General features: G+C 43.5%; 1 protein-coding gene across 6 annotated transcripts in view; it reads left to right on the forward strand.

Annotated features, from left to right (window-relative positions):
• The window catches only part of PGCKA1 (PDCD10 and GCKIII kinases associated 1), a 63355-nt gene that overhangs the window by 36145 nt on the left and 4158 nt on the right, over positions 1 to 23052 (forward strand). For 2 of the 6 annotated variants that reach the window (XM_075930594.2, XM_075930598.2), the window contains 2 exons: positions 10321 to 10378; positions 18183 to 18280. The exons of 2 other annotated variants lie outside the window; for them this stretch is intronic. The gene's annotated coding sequence lies outside the window, so the exon portion shown is untranslated. The remainder of the gene's footprint in view (positions 1 to 10320; positions 10379 to 18182; positions 18281 to 23052) is intronic. 2 more of the 6 variants (XM_075930593.2, XM_075930597.2) reach the window with 1 other exon arrangement.

Genomic DNA, 23052 nt, shown 5'->3' on the forward strand with positions numbered 1-23052 from the left:
AATGTTTTGATAAAAGTGGCCTTTTTCACTGAGGTGGTTTCTCGGGTCTACAGGGAAAAAAGATCTATCACCTCAGAATAGCAACTGGATAGTCCCCTGGTACGTAAGAGACTCTAGTTCTTGCTTTGAATCAGGGACTCGAACACCTAGCATTCAGGCTACTGATTATTGTGGGATCTCTCTCTAACCTGCAAAAATTCTAGTTTTTATTCTAATACAGCATGAAATTAAATGCCAAAAGAATCAAAACTTTTCATGAAACATCATTCACGTTTGCTAGACAGTGCTAATTACCAATCTGTCCCAAACCCTTTTTCCTCACAGTTTTTACCCCTCTAGCAATTAAGAAAATAACTTCCTAGTCTTCTCACTTCTATAGTACTCTGAGTACCATCCTTCACTACAATGAACATTGAATGCTAGTGGGAAGGGGGTAGGTTTAGAAGATAAAATTTAAAAAAAAGAATAAGTTAAAAATCACCTAGAAAAGTTAGATGCCTGCAAGTCACCAGGGCCTGATGAAATGCATCCTAGAATACTCAAGGAGCTGATAAAGGAGGTATCTGAGGCTCTAGCTATCATCTTTGGAAAATCATGGGAGACAGGAGAGAGTCCAGAAGACTGGAAAAGGGCAAATATAGTGCCCATCTATAAAAAGGGAAAGAAGAACAACCCAGGAAACTACAGACCAGTTAGTTTACATTATCTTTCCTGGCACAGAAGTTAATTAAGATAATTAAGTAATTAAGGAAATCATCTACACTTGGAAGGTAGTAAGGTGATAGGGAACAGCCAGCATGGATTTGTAAAGAACAAATCATGTCAAACCAATCTGATAGCTTTCTTTGATTGGATAACGAGTCTTGTGGATAAGGGAGAAACAGTGGATATGGTATACCTAGACTTTAGTAAGGCATTTGATACAGTCTCGCATCATCTTCTTATCAATAAACTAGGCAAACAAAACTTAGATGGGGCTACTATAAGGTGGGGGCATAACTGGCTGGATAACCGTACTCAGAGAGTAGTTATTAATGGTTCACAATCCTGCTGGAAAGGTATAACAAGTGGGGTTCCACAGGGGTCTGTTTTGGGACCAGCTCTGTTCAATATCTTCATCAACAGTTTAGATATTGGCATAGAAAATACACTTATTAAGTTTGCAGATGATACCAAGCTGGGAGGGGTTGTGACCGCTCTGGAGGATAGGGTCATAATTCAAAACGATCTGGACAAATTGGAGAAATTGTCTGAGGTAAGCAGGATGAAGTTTAATAAAGACAAATGCAAAGTGCTCCACTCAGGAAGGAACAATCAGTTTCACACATACAGAATGGGAAGCGACTGTCTAGGAAGAAGTATGGCAGAAAGGAATCTAGGGTTATAGTGGACCACAAGCTAAATATGAGTCAGCAGTGTGATGCTGTTGCAAAAAAAGCAAACATGATTCTGGGATGCATTAACCGGTGTGTTGTGAGCAAGACACAATAAGTCATTCTTCCGCTCTACCCTGCGCTGGTTAGGCCTCAGTTGGAGTATTGTGTCCAGTTCTGGGCACTGCATTTCAAGAAAGATGTGGAGAAATTGGAGAGGGTCCAGAGAAGAGCAACAAGAATGATTAAAGGTCTAGAGAACATGACCTATGTAGGAAGGCTGAAAGAATTGGGTTTGTTTAGTTTAGAAAAGAGAAGATTGAGGGGGGACATAATAGCAGTTTTCAGATATCTAAAAGGGTGTCATGAGGAGGAGGGAGAAAACTTGTTCATCTTGGCCTCTGAGGATAGAACAAGAAGCAATGGGCTTAAACTGCAGCACGGGAGGTTTAGGTTAGAAATTAGGAAAAAGTTCCTAACTGTCCGGGTAGTCAAACACTGGAATAAATTGCCCATGGAGGTTGTGGAATCTCCATCTCTGGAGATATTTAAGAGTAGGTTAGATAAATGTTCATCAGGAATGGTCTAGTCAGTTCTTGGTCCTGCCATGAGGACAGGGGACTGGACTCGATGACCTGTCGAGGTCCCTTCCAGTCCTAGTATTCTATGATTCTATAATTTATAAAACTGACTCTAGAAAAATTCCTCTAGAAAAGCCAAAAAGGAAAAAAACAAAAACAAACATCCCAAGATGAGAAAGTGATTCCACCATCAGCAAGCTTGTAGGCTTTGGTCAAGTCTAAAGTAGGAGTTTGAGGACCTATGCAAGTAAAACCTCCTTGTTGTTCTGGCTCAGAAGGTAGCATAACATGAGGTACCTGCAGTAATAAATATTTTGTAGTATACATTCTGCCCTTACTTGCATTTTACCAATCCTCATCTAATTTTGGGGAGGTCGCAAATATGTAAATAAGAGCAGAATTAGCTGCTGATACCAAAGTCAGAAATCAAGCTTGTCCTCATTTTTCTGGATAAACTATGCACTGCTGATAGTAAAGAAAGCATAGAAATTGGCATCAGACAGTGTCTCTGACAGTGGCCAGCACCTGATGCGTCGGAGGAAGCAATAAGAAAGCTGCGCTATAACAACCAGTTTGTAACAAGGTAGCATGATTTTCTGTTGACTAGCCCACTACTACTGTCATCCTATCATATTTCAGAAATACCTACTTTATCAAGATCCCTTTTTATTATCAGGCATTTTAGTTCACCTATTTTTTAAATGTAGGCTTCTCACATTCATTTCTAGCCAGTTCTAGTTTTAATTTCTGGCTGTGTGCCTATTTTAATTCAACTCTTTAATCTGATACCCTGTTATTTTTCTGGAATGTACTTCTCTGATCTCAACCTGTCCTTTCTATAGTTTAGCTGTAATTTCTGTCCTATCCTTTACTGGATACAGAGACACCTTTGTTCTATTGCCATCCCTAATAGACGTCTTTGTCTGACCTGAGTGCTTCTTAGCACCTGTTGGCTTTCTTCAGCATTCAAATTATCCACTAAAATCATGTCCATATTTCATACAACAATTTAGTTCCATCCCTTCTGTACAGGCTCTTCTTGAGCCAAAAAAATTCCACAGAACCAAATACATTTAAACCCTTCCTCTTTGCACTGTCTTCTAAGCCACAAAACCATCACGTCTCCCCTGTTTAGCTGTTGCTCTATTTGGAACCAGAAGTATTTTTGAGAAAGCTACCAAGGCCAGGTCTACACTGGCGGAGAAAAATCAATGCAAGATAGGCAACTCCAACTATGTGAATTTCATAGCTGTAGTCAACATAACTTGCATCAGTTTTCTAGGACAGTCCCATAGTGTGAGGTTGATGGGAGAAACAATCCCATCAACTTCCTTACTCCTCATCACAGCTACTTTAGTAGACGTGCTAAATCAAACCTCAGATAATCGATCGCTAGAGCATCGATCCTCCAGCAAGTGCAGATGTGGCCTTGGATTTAGATCTTATCCTTAATAAACTAAAGCAGGGTTTCTCAACCCATGAGTCGGGATCCAAAACTGGGACAGATTGTTTCAAAGGTTTTTGTGGCAGCTCCTGTCCCATAAGGCTTGCATTTCTGCTCCAGGCACTGACACCTTTGGGGATCCCAGCGCCATTCAGGAGTGGCCCAGCCATTGTGACAACAGGAGTCCAAGTTGTACAAGTCCGAGTGCCATTGCAACTCCATGAGTCAGGTCATAACTCCACTCACACTTGGTCCACTCAGGCGACCCTAGAGCAGACAGCCAAGCTCAAACAGTCCCGCCAAAAAGGAGCTGCGGGAGGTTAGTGCCAAGCAGGCCCCAGCCTGTTGGGAAGGCAGGATCTGGCTGAAACCATGCCAGGGCCTCTACCCCCACACCATTTACTGGGTCATAATAGGCCATAAATGTTTACAAATGGGTCCTGAGTCTCAAAACATCAAGAACCACTGATCTAAGCTCTCACGCTGAGATAGGCATCAGACAGAGCAAATACACGGAAGTCTGAACAGCATGGGAGTCTGGTGCGAAGAAGAGTGGGATGCTCAAATAAGAACTAGTAGAAGAAAGCATAGCAAAGTAATTACATTAAAAAACCTCAGTGTATCCAAAGGAACTAGAGAAATAGCCATAGATTAGTCAGGGTAGGGACTATGGAGTTCAGTGCACTGTAGCCCTGCACCAATTTTCAATGACCTCAATGGAAAGTCCTCTGTTTACATCAAAGGGAGTTGGGTGAGTCCTAGAGGGCTAAATGCATGACTGTTTGCCTTGTGGCCACTTGTATGCGCCCAGAGCAAGAAACACATATCCCTCAGCATCTTTCAGCCAGAGCTGCTAAATGGGGGGAAACCTAATTATTTATGGAGACATTGTAAAAGGGCACTCTACGATATGCCAACTTCAGAAAAGGCTGTCTTGATTCTCCAGTTGATTAAATCAGTGTCATGACTGAAGGACACATGGAGAGATAGCTGGGTAGGTGGTGACTACAACAGACATTACATGACTTGCCATAACAGCAAATAGGTGGCAGATTTCACAAAACATCTACCAAAACCTCTAGTGAGATCTACTAGGTCCAGAATGGTACTTCAAATATAAAGGGAATACAAGAGGAAGGTCCTGAAAGCCAAATGTAGACTATTAGGACACAAAAACAGTTTAAAGATTGTCATGAAAGGCCATATACACAAGGAACAGCATTGCCATTTTACATCACAATATTTTGACTGTAACTCCATATTAAGCAGGCACATGTTTTAAAATAAAACATTAAAACTTAAGTATGTCTGGTACATATTAATTCCCAAAGCATGCCTCCTTCCAAGCATATCCATACACTGTGTCGAACAAGTTCACTACAAGACATTTTTCTAATATTTCCTTTAAAAATCCCTGAAGCAAAATAGCAATGGTCCTTTGAATTCCCCAGTCAGGACTGCAGCTAATTGTGTTTCCTAAGTTACGAAGCAGATAATCAGATCCTATGAATGCAGAACATTCTGCTTTTACTGAAGAACATCTAAACTCAGAATCTTAAGAACCTGGGCTTTAGCCCGACCACTGTCTTGGTTTCGTTTACATTTCCAAGCTTCTCCTCACAACCCAAGGACTTGTCACTTCACTTCTTCACTTCAGCAAAATGCTGAATTGGCTTGCAATGGGTGCTGGGCAAACGAGTAAGCAAGTCCTGCTATTCCCTCCACAAGTTTCAGTAACACTGTGTATCTATAATACACTGAGTCTCCACTACCCTGGAGGATGAGACTCACCATTAGCCCAGGCCATGATTCCCTTTAAGGTGCGCGCCTGCACCCCAGGGCTGGAACTGTGGCCAGGGCAGGCTACGTGGTGGGTGGCTCTGGCTGCCGGGACTGACATGTAGCAGGTGGCAGCAGCAGCTTCAGCAGCCACGGCCGGAGCTGCCATGTGGGGAGTGGCAGCAAGAGCTTGGGCCAGAGTCACATGGTGATCAGCTGCCCTGTCGCAGGGCCGGCCCTAGGGCTGGGCAAACTGGGCTCATCCCCAGGGTGCCATAGCCAGACAGCAAAGGACACCTGGGCATGGGTATTGCTGGGCAAAGGGGGTGGAGGATACTGGGCAGGGGGCATCATGGCAGGACATGCTGGAAGCACAGGGTGGGGGTTGGAGGCACAGCTGGGAGATAAGTGCAGGGGCTGGGATGAAAGGGGCACTGTGCAGAAGTTAGGGACGAAGGGGACATAATGCAGGGTTAGTGGTAAAGGGTGCACAGGTTGCGAGTGTAGGGGTTGGGGAACCCACGGATGCAGTAACGGTGGGAGCAAGGCTAGGTGCCAAGCTGGGTGGTTTTCAGGGTGGGTAGGTGCAGAGTCATGCACCTTAGAATCATAGAACCTTGTTAATTATCCCTTGTTTTAGTATTTTTCTTACATAATTTAAATTTATATACAAATTTTGTTAGTAACTTGTGGGTGCCAGGGTGGCACACATCCAAAGAAGCACACACAACATCAATATTGGTGCACAAGGCAAAACTCACTCTGCTCACGAATGGAAAATCTTAGAGGGAACACTGGCCCAGGTCCTTCTGAATTGCTGCCAGCATGCCACGCCGGGCGCTCCACGAGTGTCTGAGGGCTGGGGCATGGAGGCGTGTGTGCTGCAGTCTGGGCTACACTATGGGGCTGACTGCCCTCAACCCCACCCCTTCTGCCCTCAGCCCCACGCCTTCCAGGATGTGGAGCTAGCCCCCACACCTTGCTCCAGGGCCCATGGTGGCTGTCAGTGGATGTTACCGATGTAGACAGCTTATCCTGGAACCTTAATCAAGCTGCCATCAATACATTCGAGTCATTCTACAGCCTACTATATGGCATTCATCTGAGCAGGCCACATTAAAGCCTTTTAAATAGTGTCCTAAAAATAATCAGTTTTAAAAGACTATTTCTAGATTGAACTTCCCATTCTAAGCCCAGAATTTGGTGAGTAACACTTTCTCCCACAAGAGCCTCATACTTACAGAATATTTTAAAATAGATTGAGCAGCATATTACAATATAATTCATATTATGTTGGAACAATGTTAAAATAAAATTAATCCCATTTGCAGCTGAATGTATTTCCACCTCTCTTCCCACTACATATTATGCCAATAAGCGTGTTTGTAAGAACTCATGCTAAGAACACAAGGCCAGACAAAGTGTACCAAATGGTACAGAAACATGCCCACTGACATATGTAGCACGGGAACACACATTCAGAATCTGACATACCTATTCTTTATTATTATAATTACTGTGAGCAAGCTGACCTAAATTAATACTGCAGCAATGGATTGGTGGATGAGGTCAGACACTAGTAATGCTGGCCAAACAGGATATGCTGGCACACCAGACTCAGCTGCCAATTCAGCTCTGAGCTGGCTTTGTCTGTGCATTCCAGTGATGTCACTTAGTGGTACAGAATCCCAGCAATGTGATCACCCTTGGCTAGAATGACCAACTGTCCATCTTCTGCACACTTAAGTAATAATTGACAAAGTAGTGATATTACAGTGTTATGCAGTATTAGAAACAATAACCAAGGGAACAAAGGATATTAAAATGGGGAAGCAGTGGACATGATGTGACTGTTACTCTCTGAATCAAATATGATTCGCATGCTCTTAGCTTGTCTTTCCCCTCAGCTGTTGGCTGGAACTATCTAGTGCCTCTGGTCATATGGTTAAGCTGTAAAACTCTTTAAGAAAGGGTCTGCATTTTAGAGAAGTATGTGGCGCTTAGCTCAAAGGGGCCCTGACACCTAGACACTACCAAATACAAGTAATTAATACAAGTGGTCACTTACAACCTAGGACAAATGAACTTCAGCAATCATGAGAAATTAAAGTAAATCCAGGAAAGGCTTCTGAAGAGGAAGTGAGTTATTTTTATGCAACTGGTATTTGTTTGTCCCATCTGCACACTAGCTAATGATTGCAAGGGATTTACCCTTTGCCCCATACTTCCTTTTAATAATCTAAAATGAAAATGATATTTTAATTTTACATGGTAAATTGTGGGGTGAGATGATTTTCTTTGACTTACTATTTTGGGTGGTAGAACAGGGATCTCAGACAGGACACATTCTTCTCTGTTTTAAAGGTATAATAATGTAAAGGACAGAATTATGCCTCACTATGTTTTACTGATCAGTGTGATTAAGACCCACCATATGCTTTTACTAATTAGCGCCTTACAAGTCTGTAGTCCCTCTAACTTCCTCCATGGAATTGGAAAAGAGACAAATGCCATATAAAAAAAAACAAAGATTTTTGTGACACACACAACACAAGAGTATGAGTGTTTGCTAGAGAAACATTGAGACAAAGACAGACATGAAGAGGAATAGAAAAGCTACTGAGGGAGGGATAGCTCAGTGGTTTGAGCATTGGCCTGCTAAACCCAGGGTTGTGTTCAATCCTTGCGGAGGCCATTTAGGGATTTGGGGCAAAAATTTATCAGGGACCGTACTTGGTCCTGCTGTGAAGGCAGGGGACTGGACTCCATGACCTTTCAAGGTCCCTTCCAGTTCTAGGAGATAGACAATCTCCATTAATTTAATTTAAGTGTTTGAGTATTACACACCATGTTACACAGCTCTTTTCAAAGTGGAGATATCTCAGAGCAGTAACTTGGATACTAGATAACAGCACAAAGACTGTAAGCAAACATGTTAGTCATTAAGGGCCTGTCCTGCAAAGGCAGTGAACATCTTCTGCCTGGCACAGAGCACCCACAATTCTCATCAACCTCAGTGAGACCCAAGGGAGCTCAGTACCTCACAGAAGGCATTCAGCACCAAGCAGGCCCAGGCCCTAAGTACTCAGCAGTAACTCACACATGCAGCCTTGGACATTAGAGCCTAGGGTTGCCAGGTGTCCGGTATTCACCCGGACAGTCTGATATTTTCACCTCCTGTCTGGTAAAAAAAAAATTCAGAAAATGCCGGACACCTAAGATGTCCAGTATTTTCTGATTTTTCTTCCCTGGCCAGGAGGCGAAAATGCCAGGCACCTAGCAACCCTACAAACACTCAGCACCCGGCTTTCCCCCACCCCCAAACTCCCCAGCAGCCAACAACTCCAGCTCCCTAACCCCATGCTTACCTGTTTCCGCAAGGCTGCCGTCACAAAATGGCTGCCGGCAAAAAGATCAAGGGGAAGCAATGACTCCCCTAGGTCTTAGTGCTCAACCGCTCCCCTGTTTCTATCCCTGCACTCACTCTTAAAGGGGACATGCTGTTTTATTTTTGTTATTATTATTAATTATTATTATTACTTAAGTCTTGGAGTCCTTTTTTTTATTTTGCTCAACAACTTTGGTCTCGCCCCCCCCCCCTTTTTTTTTTTATTCAACAGAATTTTTTCCCTGTGGGTTTTTTTTGAGGGGGGGGACGGGGTATTAGGTATTTTTGTTTCAACCATCTGGCAACCCTGCTAGAGCCTGTTTTATAAAGGGAAGGAATGCTGGCCAGGTTAAGAGAGAAAGCTGGAAAGCAGGAGCAGCATTGCAGGAGCACAACACTCTCAGGTACGCAGAACAGCTTTTAAGGGGGCCTCCTTATGAAGGAAGCAAAATAAAATACCTGGCTGGAAAATACCTTCCCTTCTTCCTGGAGAAAAAATAGCTAACATACCACCACTGATGATGCTCAAGGGCTGGAAAAGCTTCCACTGGGGAGAGAAGATCTAACACGGCACCAAGAGAGAACAGGAGGGATTTTACACACAAAGTTATGAGGTTACGGAGCCAGCAGGGCTTAAAATAACCAGGAATGATTATTACCTGTCTTATGAGAAGCTTAGCTAGGCAACCATATATGCCTACTGCAGAAACCATCACTGTGAGTCAGCATGAGCTACACCACACTGGTGTCAAGTCACCTGTGAAACAGCATTAAACAAACATTGTCATGTGCCAGGAAGTGTCTGTCAGTGCTGGGTGGGAACATTTAAACTTTGCTTCCAATGGAAGAGCTTTGCTCATTTGTAGCTGCTGGTCAGGGAGTCTTCAACAAGAGGGGAAAGGTAGACAAAGAAGATGCAACTGTAACACAAGCAGGCGGAATCGAACCTGGGACATCTAGAGCTTAATGCATGAGCCTCTGCCACAGGAGCTAAAACCCTGTGGGTTTTCAGCTCAGACTGTAGAGCAGATTCATTCTCTCTGTAAGTGATCTTACTGCCACAAGGTGCAACAGTACAACTACACCCCACACCCAGAATGTGTGTGGGTTACTAAAGAGCACAAGATATCATGATGACCAGATAAAATCATTAACAGAGAAAGGAAAGGGGGAGAAGGGAAAAAAGGGGGCTGCCTCTCATGTAGTAAGGTCACCACCAAAAATGTACACAATCTGGCAAACTACATTTGCTAAAAATTCTTAATATTATTACTGCATATACAGACACCAATTAGTACGTATTTTTGGACAAATACAGTTCACACCAAATCTTGCCCTGTTGAGCATAATGAGTGGAAGGAGGGATGCTAGCAGGTACAGCATCTGCTCCAGGCATCTTGCCAATTAGCGCAGGTTTTCACCAGTCAGGAGTTGGGCTCCACCTCATAAGGATGCATTTTCTTATTATTCAGAAATATACTCCAAACTGAAGCATGTACCTGACCACGATACATGCTAGACACATCCTTTGACCGAAAGACCACACTCCTCCGTTATTGACCATTGTGGATATGCCAGAAGTAAATCCTTTTTGTAGCATTTAATAGTTCGAAGTAATTTGCAAGTAAATTGTAATAATTAATGTTTGCACAGCATATTGAGGTCCTGGCATGAAAAGCCCGGTGGTGGTGGTATTATTATTATTATTATTTTGGCAGATTTCTTGAACAAACACACACATACATATATTTTCAGGTGTTACCACACAGCCAGATGTTAAAATCATGATCGGTCAACTCCCATTGGCTATTTGGTAAGTATGCTGTAATTTGGGGAATAATTTATTTTTAAATACTAAGAACATAAGAATGGCCATACTGGGTCAGACCAAAGGTCCATCCAGCCCAGTACCCTGTCTGCCGACAGTGGTCAATGCCAGGTGTCCCAGAGAGAGTGAATTGAACAGGTAATGATCAAGCGATCTCTCTCCTGCCATCCATCTCCACCCTCTGACAAACAGAGGCTAGGAACACCATTCCTTACCCATACTGGCTAATAGCCATTAATGGACTTACATTCATGGAGGTTATCTTGTTCTCTTTTTAATCCTGTTATAGTCCTACCCTTCACAACCTCCTCAGGCAAGGAGTTCCACAGATTGACTATGCGCTGTGTGAAGAAGTAGTTCCTTTTATTTGTTTTAAACCTGCTGCCCATTAGTTTCATTTGGTGGCCCCTACTTCTTATATTATAGGAACAAGTGAATAACTTTTCCTTATTCACTTTCTCCAAACCACTCATGATTTTATAGACCTCTATCATATCTTAATTTTGAGTAACAATTTTTACTCTGAATATTTGTACACCAACAGCAACTGAGTTGCTTAAGGGTTCTGCTGCTTTTCCTTTATTCCCTTGCTGAAGTAATAGTCCTATTTGTGACAACAAAACAATTTCTATGTCCAAATGTTTATGTTAGGATGTTAGATAGTGGGTAAATTAATAGTTGTGTAACCACACAAAATATTATCAGTTACACAACTATTCAATAGCTCCCAGGGGCAAAGCCAGCAGCCAGTGCGGTCCTGGCCTCACTCCCAGGGAATCCCTGCCATCCCACAGTGCTGCCTCTGTATCAGAGGCAGCAGTGCAGGGTGGAAGGTGAGAGCCGGTCTGTATGGGGAGCTGGTTTAAAAACTAGCTCCCCATGCAGACTGGCTCCCTCCCTGCAGCCCTGTGCTACTGCCTCTGTATGAGGTGGGAGCCAGTCTGCAAGGGGAGCCAATTTAAAAAACCAGCTCCCCACGCAGACCAGCTGCCTGCCACCCCGCACTGCTGCCTCCGATATAGAGGCAGCAGCATGGGGTAGCAGCAGCCACTGTCCGTGGGTAAGCTCTCCGTGGACAGGGACTGCTGCTGGAACAACCTCTGTCCACAGCGAGCCTGGGTCTGCCACGAGCAGAGGCTGTTTTGTGTTAGCAGCCCCTGTCGAGAGGGGTCCGAGCTCACCACAGACAGCACTGCTCTGCCTGTAGAGGACTCAGGCTCACTGCAGACAGAGGCTCCTCCAGCAGCAACCCCTCTCTGCAGGGAACTCCAGCACCAACCCCACCCCGCAGATAGGGACTGCTGCCACAAAACAGCCTCTGCCTGCGGTGGGCCCAGGCTCGCCACAGACAGAGGCTGCTCTACAGGATGCAGAGCAGCCTCTGTCCAGGGTGAGCCAGGGCCCGCTGTAGGCAGAGGCTGTTTTACGGCAGCCTCCCCCTTCCCACTCCCCTCTGCTGCTGCCTCGGATAGAGGCAGCAGGGCAGCGGAGGGAACAGACGGCACCATGGAGAACCAGCTACCAAATCAATCTCTCTCTCTCTGGTCCAGTGGTTATTTTATTTATCTCAAATGGAACAGCTCCAAACAGAAGAGCCAGAAAGGCATAGAATCAATCTCCCTGATTCAGAGCAGGGACTTAAACCTGGGTCTCCCCCATACTCCTGAGTGCCTCCAAACAGTCGGCTTGTTCTTGTTTTGAAAAAATGTTCTCAAAGGTTTGGCTTCTGTTCCAGTGTGGAATGAGGCCAATAGAATTCTCATTTGTCAGCCAGCCTGAGTTGTAGACTTGGCAAATCAATTTTGGAAGAGCTTTTGAGCATAGCTGGGAGGGCTAGCAAAACTCAGAAAGAGAGCAGGTCACAGAGGTAAGACAGATGGGCATAATGTACCATTAACAATACACATACACAAAACCCATACAAAAATCTGTTGAGAGTTAGTGTTGCGCAAATGCATTATCTGCTAATGAAATATTTTTAAAACCAGAATCACTACTTAAGAAAATATTTACATACGCGCCAACCTCCAATATACTTTACCACTAAAACACCATAATAAGAGCTGGTTGAATAACAAATAACTATTTTACAAGCACACATACGTTATGAAATCGTTTTCATTTTGAAATGTTCAAACGAGATTTTTTATTTTAGGGATTTTCAATTTTTTTTATGGAAAACATTATAGAAAATATTGTCAAATGGGCTTCTGAGATATTTAGATTATAAAAATTGCTTCAAAAAAGTGTTTCAAGAAGATTGCTACGCCTCCCACCGAGGCCTCCTGTAACTTCTGTCTGTGGGAAGCTGGGGGTCCCTGCAGACAGGGGCTCCTGCCAGAACAGCCTCGCCCACAGCCAGCACAGGCTGCCATGGACAGAGGGTGCTTCGCATCAGCCTCCCCCTCCCCGCCCCACGGCAGCCTCTGTCCACACAGAACTCAGACTCCTGTGGACAGGGGCTGTTGCCACCCTGTGCTGCTGCCTATCAGAGGCAGCAGCACGGGGAAGCAAGCAGACAGTCTGAGCAGGGAGCTGGTTTTTAAACTGGCTCCCCTCATGAACCAGCTCCCGCCTGCCAGCCCACACAGTGCTGGGGAGTGGCAGGGCGCTCCCTGGGAGTGGGGTTGGGAGTGCGCTGGCTGTTGGCTCCACCCCCGGGGACTATCAAATAGTCATGTAACTGACAGTATTTTGTGCAGTTACACGACTATTAAATTACCTGCCATCTAACATCCCTAAACAGCACCCATTGTAGCCAAACACAACGGGGGCATCTAGACTGGCAAGATTTTGCGCAAAAGCTTGCCAGCTGTCTACACTGGCCGCTTGAATTTGCGCAAGAGCACTGACTTTGTAATGTACAAAATCAGTGCTTCTTGCGCAAATACTTTCACGCTCCCACTCAGGAAAAAGCCCTCTTGTGCAAGAATACTTGCTCTTGCGCAAGAATACTTGCGGAAGAGGGCCAGTGTAGACAGGGAAGAACTGTTTTGCACAAAAAAGCCCCGATGGCTAAAATGGCGATCGGGGCTTTCTTGCGCAAAATCGCATTTAGACTGACCATGGATGCTTTTGCTCAAAAGCACTTTTTGCGCAAAAGCATCTGTGCCAATCTAGACGCGCTTTTGTGGAAATACTTTTAACGGAAAAACTTTTGACTGCAAAATCATGCCAGTCTAGACACAGCCTTGCAGTGGTGAAGTTCATATATGAAAAAAAATCTCAGGTCATACTTAAGGTTGGGAAAAAGCAAACACAGGATGGAATTTACTGCAAAGTCAGGCTTGAGATTCTGACCTTGCACTGATGTACACTCCATCTTAGTGGAACAATGGAGGAAGAAGGCTTATGGATTAGGGACCAGGGCTCCCTGATAAGCAACTTTTCTTCCTGCCTTTCCATAGTCAGTAGGGGAGAGAGATTTGAGAAGGAGGACAGCTGATAAGTTAGGGAGTCAGGCCAGGGTGAGAGCATAAAACATGAGAAGCTGGGGGATCCAGGCAACTCTGGCAGTATTTCCATGCAAAGCAAAATTAAAAGTGGAAAATTAGGGAACCAGTTCTTTGGGGCACCTGACCCCATTAATGCTCCTGTGCAAGTCAGCAAAGTAGAATAAGCATTTCAAGGGCAGCAGCATGGAGAAGAGACACTGCCAAGAGATGCTCCTCATGCAGCGGACAGAGGTTTGGTTTTTGGTAAAGCAGGAAAAATGCTGCTGCTGCACTTACTTTCCTTACGAAAAAGTGGCAGAAGCAAGGACTGAATTGTGACCTTCAGAGTTACAGCGTGGCCTTTATTCTGCTGTTGGAATGGTGTAACTACATGTTTCCTCCTACTGGGGACCGATTGTGAGGTGCCAATTCAACCATGTGTGTTTAAATATCATGCATAAAAGTGACTTCTCACGTTATACTATGAGACAGAGTGTGGGTGTGCTGAAAGGAAGGTGGAATTTGGGACGATTGTGTTTGTGTGGTTACAGAGAGCCAGAGAAATATGAGACACATCAGGATCAAATTCAGTAAGGGATCATTTAGAAGTCTCTCTCCTGCTCAAGCTAGCTAGTAATTGCTTTTCTTAAAGAAGGTAGTTACATGGAACATTAATTTTCCTCTGATGCGCTATTGTGGTAAATTTCAAGACTTAGTTCCGTTCTTAAAGTAGGAAGTAGAGAGACAAATCTTAATGCAAATTTAACTAGGGATTTCCTACTGATGCTTCCATACCAAACTATGCATAGTTTGGGTTATAAATCAAAAGAATGCTGCTACCAAAGAATTCTGAATCATTTTAAAATTTAAAGAATCTACATAGTTTTAATTTCGCTCTCATTTTAACTTCAACCTGTAGAGTAAACAGGGAGCAATCCAGCAAACCACGTTTAAGCATATTTGTTGCCCAAATGACAGATACTGCTTAAGTTTTTGCTGGATTGGAATTCTAAATTTGTGTCTCATTTTTCTTTTTCTATTTCCCTTTTCCTTATTTTCATTACATTTCCTCCCTCCTTTTACTATATGCTGGTGTTTCTCTGCTTAAGATTAATAGTCTCCAACCTTTCTATTCCTGTGTTTCTTCTCTCCTCTTCCCAGCTGTACCTGCTATTCCATAATCTTTCCATTCTTTTCTCACCACTGATTTTTCCCATCTTCCTTATCACTCATTTCTTTGTCTTCACTCATCACTAATCTTCTGCATTACCTCACTCCCCACCACGGACAGCCCTGCTACTCTCTCAGACCTCATACATGTGTACTCACATGCATATTCACAAGTTACCTTTGAAATTCTTAAATGAGATTCTGATACCTATGCAGCACATCATGCGAACCGGAGTTCATACCATAAAAAGCCCATGAGGATATCGTTACTGCCCAAAATCTATTTTGTTTCTTCTCTTTCCTTCCCATTCGTCTGCTCAAATAATCTATCCTCATCCCACACTTGCTTCTGAAAAGGTCAGGTGTTTTGAGGGTGTCTGATGAGGCCTGAGATTGTAATAGAAATTATGAAATATGGCTGGGTTTATCTTGGCAGTGAGGATTAGGCTGCTGGACTTCCTCTCTCATAACCCTAAGCAGGGAGGAGTTGTGTGTTTTGTAGGTGGAACAGGAACCAGTTAGGGAATTCAAACTGGTGCTTTTAATCACTGGCTGGCAGGAGTCTGGGGTAGTGAAGAGACTGTGGGCTAATACAGCAGGAAGCAGAAATCAGCAGGGTTTTTCATTGGTTACCTCTGTATCATCTTAACCCAGATGTGCACTGAAGTTATAACTCACACACCTACTGGTATACTCTTCCATGTAAAGGGAGTCTGTTCTATAGCCTTAGCTGAGCACCAGATGGCTTTTAGCTCATGCACTAAGTTCCAGAGGATCCCAGGTTTGATTCTGCCTGCAGAAGACCAGGGTCAGCTGGCATTACACAGTGCATTAGAAGGGGAGAGGGGGAAATTGGCCCAATGGCTTACTGAAGTAGCCAATATATAGGTAAATGCCTGATTACTTGGTAACCCAGTGGTTTGGTTTAGTTTAGAAGAAGTTCAGATCTTATCCAAAACTTTGGCCTAAAAATCAGACTGTATAATCTTGCAAAAACTCTCTCAGTCTGATTTCTAGTCCTCAGTAGTCTGGGCTGAGTCAAAAATACCATTAGAATGTCTCTCCTGGCATTTGTTTTTTATTCCTGGCCCCAACACCAGGAAAGGAACAGAAACAGTACATTAAAACAACTAAGAAAGGATCAGCCACTTAAAACAATAGTACAGTTTTTAATTTGCTACAATCATTGTTTTGGGAGATAGTGCTGGTTGGGTTTTGTTGCACTGAAATAATTTGCCCTTCCCTATGCATGACGTCTTCTCACTTGTACTTTTTGTTTATCCATACTACATGTCACAGTCTAAATACACAATACAACCTATGTTATTACACAATACAAAAGTCAGAAGTATTACGTTTCTCCCTTTTGTTCAAGCAAAGTGGAGGTTTTTTATACTCTGCCTTGCACTGCACGTTTCGTTTACAGAAGTTACAATTACAGAAGTTATGATACGTTCCTCTCCCTTCTTAAATACATATTTCAAGAAAGGCCTCATTCCATTCTCTTCACCTGCATGGCCAGATTGCAGAATGCTACTAGTAAACACTTAAAAGGGGAATTTTCCCGCTTTTCTAGTGTCTATTTATCAAAGGGAAAAGCATTCCTTCTGTTTCCCCTGAATTCAAGCTGACACTATTCTCTCAATCACCATAAATATATGGTGGCACTTCTCTGACTGTGTACAATGGCAATGTTCCCATATCTTCCGGGGGAAAAAACCCCAACCTCAGTGTTCCTAAATCTCTTCCCTAATGTTAGATTTTCCTCTCTGTCATCAAACAAATCATCCATTTTGATCTCTTGTCAAAATTCAATAGCATATAATCTTAGAGCTATAAACTCACCTCTATTCCTCCTAAGGTATCTGCATCCCTGAAAAAGTAGTATGGTTGTTTTTTCAAAATTTATAACTAAAAATTGACTTAATACAGCCTTGAAACTTTACTGTGCAGAAAAAAATGCTGCTTTTAACTATCTTAATTTAAATGAAACAAGCACAGAACGTTTCCTTATCTTGTCAACTTTTTAAAACCTTCCCTTTTATATGTTAGTAGTTTATATTTAACACCGGAATTACAATAGTTGGGGTGTTTTTTCTCTTAGCCACTGTTTATATTGAAAGGAAAAAAGTTTCTCTTTTTCTTAACACAAAAAGCTAGATGTGTCCTAAACTGTAGTGGGACTAGCAGCAGAAGATATTTAAGCAAAAGAGGGCTCAACTCTTCCTCTGGTGACAATAACTCTGTTTAAGTCAATGAAGTTACTTCAGAGAAACAAATTGAAAATTTGGCCTCTTCTCTCTCAGGCTATGTATACACTGCCCCTCTCTTGCGGAAAAACATATGCAAATGAGGCTAAGTGTGGAATATCGCCATGCCTCATTTGCATAATTAATGAGGCTCCATTTTTGTGCAAAAAACCCTTCTTGCACAAGAATCATTCTTCCACATTTTTCCTCCTTAATTAGGCAAATGAGGCACAGCGATATTTCTCACAGCCTCATTTGCATATGTTTCCACAAGAGAGGGGTAGTGTAGACATAGCCTCAGAAGAGCAGAAGCCAAATTAGTAACACCACAGATTGAAACAGATTCAAATCCAGTTCTTTTTAGCATAAAAGGAGAAATGGTTTTCTAGTTTAGCACTTTGCATACACATTCCCACACACATTATGAACTAAAGAATAGCAATAATACTGCACGTATGTAGCAACTTCTAGGGTTTTTTTAAGCACTGTAAAAAACATTGATTAATCATAATCACCTCTGAGGTAGGCATTATCCCCAGTTCTCAGATTAAGACAGGGAAGGTAAAGGTCAACATTTTCAAGTGAGTGATTAAAATATGGCTCCCAAATGTATGTAACAGAAGCAAAAATTGGCTTGATTTTCAGAAGAACTGAGCATGAACAAATGCCACTAAAGCCAACCTGCGCTATCCCTTCTATTTAGGTACTTAAATGTGACATGTAACCACCAATGGTAGACAACCATAGAGTAGAAACAGGCACAGGATGGAGCAGGAATGGAAGCAAAGGATGGCTGGAGTAGGAGCAAAGGCAAACTGTCAGAACTCCGGTCATCTGTAGAAGTGGGCTGTGCCCACCAAAGCTCATGATACCATCTACATGTTTTGTTAATCGATAAAGTGCTACCAGATCATTTGCTGTTGTTTTTTTTACTAGAACCAGGTACTGAAGCTGAGCAGACTAGAAAGACTGCTTCCTTTAGCAGGCGTGCTGGAAAAATGAGTAGAGCGGGTACATGGCATGCAGCCTAACAGGTAGTTGCTTCTGATGACTCATCAAAAGTTCTGGCTCAGGGAATCAAAGAGTTTAAGCAGGCTCAGAGGTAACTCAGAAAGGACTCCATCACACTCAGGTTTTAAAAAGATAGTTTAAGTGACTTGCCCAAGTTTACACAGCACATTTGCTGGCAGAGCAGGGGTCAGAACTCATGATTTCCAGCCATGCTTTCTATTCTCTATACAGGCAGTCCCCGACTTACGCAGATCCAACTTATGTCGGATCCACACTTATGAACGGGGCTCTCTCGCCCCGGAGCTCACAGGCAGCGATCCGCCACCTCGACCTCCAGGGCGAGAAAAGCTGCTCGCGGTGCCCCTGGTCTGCTGGAGACTGTCTCCAGCAGACCAGGGGCACCGGGAGCCAAGCCCCAGCCGCGGCACGGTCCCGTGCCTCTGCGGCTTTGCTCCCTGTGTCCCTGGTCTGCTGGGGGGGGGGTGCAGCTAGTGTGTCCCCCCCTCCCCCCAGCAGACCAGGCTTTTGTTGCCGGACCCTGGGGCAGAGCAGCTGGGGTGCTGCTGGATTGGTCCTGCAGCGCCGAGGAGCGGTGCTACTGGAGCAACCCAGCAGCACCCCAGCTGCTCTGCCCTAGGCGTCCAAGTCAGCCGCTGCTGAAACTGACCAGCGCTGACTACAGGAAGCCCAAGGCAGAGTTGCTCTGCCCCAGGCTTCCTGGAATCAGCGCTGATCAGTTTCAGCAGCAGCTGACTTGGGGACGCTTGGGGTTCTTAAGTTGAATCTGTATGCAAGTCAGAACTGGCAGTCAGTTTCAGCAGCGGCTGAATCTGGACGCCAGTTCCGACTTACATACAGATTCAACTTAAGAACAAACCTACAGTCCCTATCTTGTACGTAACCCGGGGACTGCCTGTACTACCATGGTTCTCTAAGTAAATCAGCATCTCCCATAAGTCCTAGGCTTTGCTAGCAGCTGGGGGAATATTGGACATGGTCAGAGGATAAATATTTTCACTAAACATTTAAAATGAAAAAAATGTTTATTTTAAAATGTTTTGCATTTTTTGACAAAAAGAACAAACAAAAATGGATTTCAGGTTTTCCCCCTTCTCTCCATTTTTTTCCTCAGTGATAAAAGGGGTGAAAGAATAGAGGAAGAATTAAAAAAAAAAAACTTTAAAAAAAACCCCACAACTCTCTCCATTTTCAAGTTTTCAATTTTCCATTAAAATAGGACAATATTTAGATCAAAATAAAAATCTCAGTGCAAATTTTCATTTATGTTAAAAAGATATTTTCATTCAAATAATAGTTTTGAAATGAAAAAAATTGATGTGAAAAATAAAATTAAGCTGCCACCACAATGCAAATATAAAATCCTATTGACACTTTTGCTTTTAGCCCTGCTGACACTGGAATTCAAATGAATCCAAAAGAAAAGAATGCAAAAGGTATGGAGGAAGGGAGGGAGAATCAAAGAAAAATATGACATGAATGTTCTGAACAGTCTGGAATTAAACATATAGGGCCAAATGGAGTTGCACCTATTCATTGCAATTGAAAATGTGATCTGTCCTGCTGATGTCAATGTCTAAAAGTGTGGGGTAAAAATTACTGTACTCTTACCGATATGTGGCCCCTTGCTCAGGTTTTGTGCTGCAAACCCGAGATAATGAAAGGTAGTTTGTACTGCCACTAACTGACCTGTACCTGTTCTATGAAGAAGAAACTACAAGCTCCATGGATAATGGCAAACCTTTCACAAGCACTAAATACACTAAAATAACTAATGCTAATATATATACACACACAAACACACATACACACACTATATTAGTCTAAAGATCAAGCATCAAATTGAGCTTTTTTAAAAGAATGATTTTGCAAAGAGTTTATCATCTAATTCTACTATATATTTGAGAGAGTTACTCTGTTTGAGAACTCCTCCTACAGGGTAAGAGTCAGGACCACCAAATTCAGTATCCTAAATTAAAGCCAGGTAAGGGTTTGGCTGTGCCAAGACAATGGGTTGTGCCTGGAATGGGATAGCGTCTCATAAAACCATACAGAAACACCAAGCATTTGGAAGGGGGCTGACTGGGGACAGGCCTCTCCTTTGGGACTGCCTCAGCCCTGAGCCTCTTACCCCCCAGTTGCCCTTTATGGAAGTGAGGGAGGCTGAAGCTCCCCCCCCCCCCCACCAGATTCATACTGGGACATTGCTGGCTGTTCCCCTTTGTCCGGAAGAGACAGGACATGCAGAGCTTGTTGCATTCCTCACTCTGGCTGGGGAGTGCAAGGAACAGCTGAGCTGTGCACTTTGCTCTCACTCCCTGACAAGAACAGTAAGGGCAACAGCCTTGGTATAATCTCAGAGAGAAGGCCTTGGCCTCCCTGCCCACCTCTGTACAAATACAGTCCCCTGCCCAGAGCCCCTCCTCATCCCCCAACCCTGATTCCTTCACCTGCCACACACCCCGAGCCCCTCAAGAACCCAAGCAATGCTGGGTAAATGTGCTAGTTACAGATAAAATAGACATTACCATCCATTCAATTAGTTCGCATCCAGGACATTGTTAAATATTATAATTGGATATAAAGCATTTCAACAGTATTAATTATCATGATGATGAATGGAACAGCAGAATGATAAGGCTTTAAAATGATCTCATCTTGATGATAAATGTCACAGAGAAATTACTGAAGTATACAACAGTAGCATAGAAATCACATGCCACAATTACAACTAAATTTCCTATAGGCAGTAGTCCTTATGTGATTTACAGCATTTTTACTCTTCACTAGAAGCTTCTACTGTTAATAGCTGGAACAAGTGCAGTCTTTCCTAGAGGCTGGAGCCTGAGTCAATAGCCAGGAATAGGAGCCAAGATCATAACCAGAACCAAATTATGAAGTCAGGAATTTGAGATAAAGTCAGAATGGAATTACTGCAGTGAAGCAAGGCTGGGGTGGGCTGGGTTCAAGGGATGAGCAGGGTGTGGGCAAATACTTTGAGCAGCCATTGAATTGCTGCTACTAGGCATAAGAGTGGTTCTGCTTATCCTCACTACCAGCAGGGCAGTGTAGACCACCCTGCACTTACTAGTGGCCAATTGTGCTCCTTAGGCTGTCCAGATGCTGAATCTGCAGCAGGCCTTGATTTCTGACAGGGCACCTCCTATGGGCCTAGTTTCTCTGGGTTTTTCCTATAGAGTTCTCACAACTGGTACAAGGCATGCATATTCTTTACCAGTTCCCACACCACTTGTCCTCACCCTAGCCTTCTATGGCTATGTCTAGACTACAAAAGGCAAGTCTTTTTCTGCTTTTCTGTTGAAAGAATCTTTTCCAAAAATTGGCGCATCTACACAGCACCAAGTTTTGGAAAAACCTGCTCTTTTGACACATCCCTTATGCGCCGTAGAACGAGGTATACAGGTACAGTGAAAAAGTGTGTCCGCTTTTCAAAAAAAAAAAAAAAAAAATCTGAAAAGCAGATGCGTTCCTTGGATGGGGCATTGCTTTTCCGGGATATGTCTGGTATCCCGGAAAAGCGCTGCAGTCTAGACGTAGCCTAAGTCAACCAGGTCCTAAAGTCTCCCCCTAAGTTGCCAAAAGCCAAGGATTTGGTAGAACAAGTACCTCACTTATCAATGAACTGTTATGAATGGTGGTGCCAGATTGGAGCCATTTGGGTATGGATTCTTTGTACAGGATTTTAAAAATGAGATCTGAAAGACAGGATGGCTCTTCAAGGACCCGGGCAGCTATAATCAGAAAGCCACTTGGTTTACCCATTTTATAATCTTGAAAGAGGCCCAAGTATCAATAATCCAGAGGCCCAAGTATCAATAATCCAGTTCGGCAGATGTACGGCTCAGTTTAAGATTTTGGACAGAGCGCGACACCTTGTCCCCGACAGGCATATTGGGACCAGCCCACCATTATTGGTCCATATGGTGCTTAAAGGCTTCTTTGGGAGACTGCAAGTGGTTTCTCATGCTTCCAACATAGGAGGAAGGAAAATCCACTGATCAGTAGTGAGAAACATATGGGTAAGTCTGGATGGAAGTAGAGGAAAGAGCTATAGTTTGCACATAATGGGCTGCTGGGTCAAGGCATGCATTGCATGGTTATCCTCCAGTAACTCAGAACACACTGAGGAGATTTCTCCAAAAGTTAATTGACTCTCTCTGTGCCCCTATTAGTCTGCAGGTGATAAGTGGAAGAAGGAAGGGATGAGAAATATCCTCCAGAGTTGGGAGGAGGACTGAGGTCCCCAGTCTGATACAATGTTTGTCCTAACCTCTAGTAGTGGCAGACGCTTTCCAGAAAGAGCGAAGCAGTCTTCCAGGCAGTGGGAATAGTACAGATGGAATGAAGTGCAGCATCTTTGCTAGAAGGTTGATGGCCACACACTTGGGGATACTCAGTAATCCTGGTTGCCATTTTAAAGTGAAATCTATTGATACAGTAGACCAAAGCGGTGGAGGTGTGAACAGAGGATGGAGGAGACCTAGAGATTTTAAGTGTGCATCCGTGGTACAGGCACAGAGGTCAGAAAACACTATATAATCCTTAATGTAAATGGGCAGGCCTGGCCACCAGAAATTCCTCTTGATCAAATTCCAAGTTTTGAATTGGACAAAATGGCCTGCAAGTGGTAAATTGTGGCACAATTTCAATACCTGATGCCTATGTTGTCCCTCTAGAACATCAACACAACCCCTGCAACAGAGGAGGTTTTTCTGAAATTGCAACTTGGAACCAGGTCAGGTTCTCATATCATTCA

Source organism: Pelodiscus sinensis, chromosome 4 (assembly GCF_052426305.1).
Source record: "Pelodiscus sinensis isolate ZL-2025 chromosome 4, ASM5242630v1, whole genome shotgun sequence".
Classification (NCBI taxonomy): domain Eukaryota; kingdom Metazoa; phylum Chordata; order Testudines; family Trionychidae; genus Pelodiscus; species Pelodiscus sinensis.